General features: G+C 34.2%; 1 long non-coding RNA gene across 1 annotated transcript; it reads left to right on the top strand.

The window, feature by feature from the left end:
- Positions 1-878: 878 nt before the first annotated feature.
- LOC128296411 (uncharacterized) lies at positions 879-1,618 on the top strand. Its single transcript, XR_008287031.1, has 2 exons — positions 879-1,020; positions 1,392-1,618. It is a non-coding gene; the product is annotated as an uncharacterized LOC128296411 (long non-coding RNA).
- The last annotated feature ends 1,589 nt before the right edge of the window (positions 1,619-3,207 follow it).

Here is a 3,207-nt window from a genome sequence, read left to right on the forward strand (position 1 = left end):
TGATGCCACACCCAGTAAGTTAGGGTGCAACATCCCGAATTTCAAGAATAGGTTTTTATTTGAACCTCATACAATTAGATTTAAGAAGGGTACTCAATTATTTAGGTTCAACGACGAAAATTGGTACTCAGTAAGTTAGGGCACAATCCTCCCGAGGACCCCAGATATCGAATATTGCCTTTGTTTTGAAAACAATCGAGGATAAATCTTTGAATAAAATGAATTTGGGGCGGTTGAAACTCAACACAAAAAATGATGACATGCAATATGAAAATAGCAGTATAATAGTAAACTTGACAGTGTATATATTAATACCTAGAATATAGTAAATATAAGGAAAATCAACAATAATCATAACAATAGTAATAAATATAATAACATAACGAACATAGTGATAAAGATATTACCAATACGAAAATGCATAATAGATGTGAAAATAATATGTCGAATGATGAAGTATATATATATATATATATAGTGATAATAGTAAAGTTAAAATAACAATGCTAAATTAGTGAAAGTGAAAAATAATAAATAATAATATAGTATAAAAATATTCGATGAAAAAAAACTATGGTATATAAAAATAATATAGTAGGTCTATTAATAATTATAAAAACTTTAGCGAAAAATATATATATATAAATTTCGGGGTAATTTGAAAGCATTTAAAGAAAACAAAAAGGACTTGATTGAACGTAGGCACAGGGATGAGGGACTAATCGCGAAAATTTCCCATTTAAAAGAAATGTGCACATTTCCATCCCTTGAATGCACGGTCAGCTTTTCCCCTTCCCCAGACTCTACTTTTGAGGAGAAAAAAACAAATGAAGCCTACTTTTTTTGTTTTTTTTATTTTCAAAACATTGAACACCCTTTTTTTAAAAACCAAAAAAAAACATTTACCCATCATCTCTCTTATTTTCCTTAAAGAAAAACAGAGAGAAAGCTCTCAAATTTTCTCTTAGGCCTGCGCCACCCTCATCGGAGGTCCGGTGAGCCAAGGTCGCGAGTTCGTCGGTAAGTCCCCTCTTTCCCTCTCTTGTTTTTTTTAAAAAAATGTTTTTTAACAAAAAATTAAAAGGGAATAGAACAAACGAAATCCAAATCAAGAGAAAATTCCAAAAAAAATAAAAAATCACCTTCCAAAACTTAGTTCCGATTCTTGATTTACTCTTCCACTTTGTATTATCTCCGAAGAAAAAATATATATCCCCCCCAAAATACAACTGATTCTTCCCTTTGAAATCTCCAAAAAGTTCCCCCTGTATTACATTCAGATCTGGCCTTTATAGCCATTTCAATACAACATTTTTTTAAATTTCTTACCATTGCTTCCTGTCGTCTGCCTCTGTCTTAGTGTTGGCTTTCTTTTTTGTCTTATTCTGCAGGTGATGGAAATCAACAGGTGGGTGCACATGGAGGAGTTGGTGGGAGTGTCAGACGCGTGGGGCGTGGTGGCCAAGGCTGAGGGGCATGGTGGCCGACATGGTGGCATGGAGAGCTGGGGTGCCAAGGGTTTGCTGTTGAAAAACCTTAAGCAAGTGGGCTGTTATTTGGGCTAGGGTTTGATGTAAATTGGGCTGTTTAATATTGTAAATGGGCTAATTATTTTGGACTCTTTTTTTATTGTTTTGGGTTTTGTTATTTTTTATTTGTCTGGGCCCGGGCAATTTTCTGATATACATAAAGTAAATAGAAAAATATTCGAAGTGGATTTCTCGACCCATGAAATGAAAAAATAGCCTCTGGAGTTTTTTTGTTTTATATTCATCTGAAGGAAATATGAGAAAGAAAACAATAACAATAAATAAAAGAACTAAAATGAAGGAAATATATCAGACTATAGTAATTTAATACACATAGAAATTAGAAAAATACATAAAAATATTGATTTTTATCAATTTCACGAACAAGATCCAAGAATAAGATTATTTGATGGAGGGGGAGGGCTGCTTCTTCGATTTTTTTTCTGACAATATAGAGATGCCAAATCATCTTAGATTTGCTTAAGCGAAAACACGCGAAAGCCAAATCAGCTATGTCTTCGATTTGCTCCAAGCCATGATTTACTCCACTGGAACTTCCGAGATTGAGGGAGAAGATATTTGTAGCCTCGATCTTCTCTACTAAATTTCAAGGACTTAGAATTCAAGTAGAAGGGATTTGTAGCCTCGGCCTACTACATTGAAACTTCGGAGATTCAGGGAGAAGAGATTTGTAGTTTCGATCTTCTCTACTGAAACTTCAAGGACTTAGAATTCAAGTAGAAGGGATTTGTAGCCTCGGCCTACTACACTGAAACTTCGGAGATTCAGGGAGAAGAGATTTGTAGTTTCGATCTTCTCTACTGAAACTTCAAGGACTTAGAATTCAAGTAGAAGGGATATAAAATTTGTATCTTCGATTAACTCCAATCTTTATTCTTTACTCGGCATGTGATCCTGAGCTCAACTCATTTCTCGCAATATGAATTGACTTTTTTTTAAAAAAAACAGATATTAAAACAGAAATAGCTCAGCACGTGAGCTAAGGCTCAACTCACCTCTCGCAATATGAGTTGGTTTTTTGAAACTTAATTTGAAAAGCAGATTTTGAGAATACCTCAACATGTGACCCGAGGCTCAACTCACCTCTCGCAATATGAGTTGATTTTTTTGAAAAGCAGAATTTGAAAAGCATAAATTGAAAAAATGAAAATTGAAAATACCTCAGCGTGCGAGCCGAGGCTCAACTCACCTCTCGCAATATGAGTTGATTTTTTTTTTGAAAAGCAGAACTTGAAAATACCTCAGCGTGTAAGCCAAGGCTCAACTCACCTCTCGCAATATGAGTTAATTTTTTTGAGAAGCAGAAATTGAAAAAAAAATCTATTGAAAATACCTCGGCGTATGACCTGAGGTTCAATTCACCTCTAGCAATATGAATTGATTTTTGAAAACATAAATTGAAAATACCTCACTATGTGACCTGAGGCTCAATTCACCTCTAGCAATATGAATTGATTTTTGAAAACATAAATTGAAAATACGTCGTTATGCGACCCGAGGCTCAATTCACCTTTAGCAATATAAATTGATTTTTGAAAACATAAATTGAAAAACAGAAATAGAAAATACCTCAGCATGTCCTGAGGCTCAACTCACCTCTCGCAGTATGAGTTGATTTTTGACAAACAGTAATTGAAAATACCTCAACAGTGTTCTC

Source organism: Gossypium arboreum, chromosome 8 (genome assembly GCF_025698485.1).
Source record: "Gossypium arboreum isolate Shixiya-1 chromosome 8, ASM2569848v2, whole genome shotgun sequence".
In the NCBI taxonomy this organism is placed as follows: Eukaryota; Viridiplantae; Streptophyta; class Magnoliopsida; order Malvales; family Malvaceae; genus Gossypium; species Gossypium arboreum.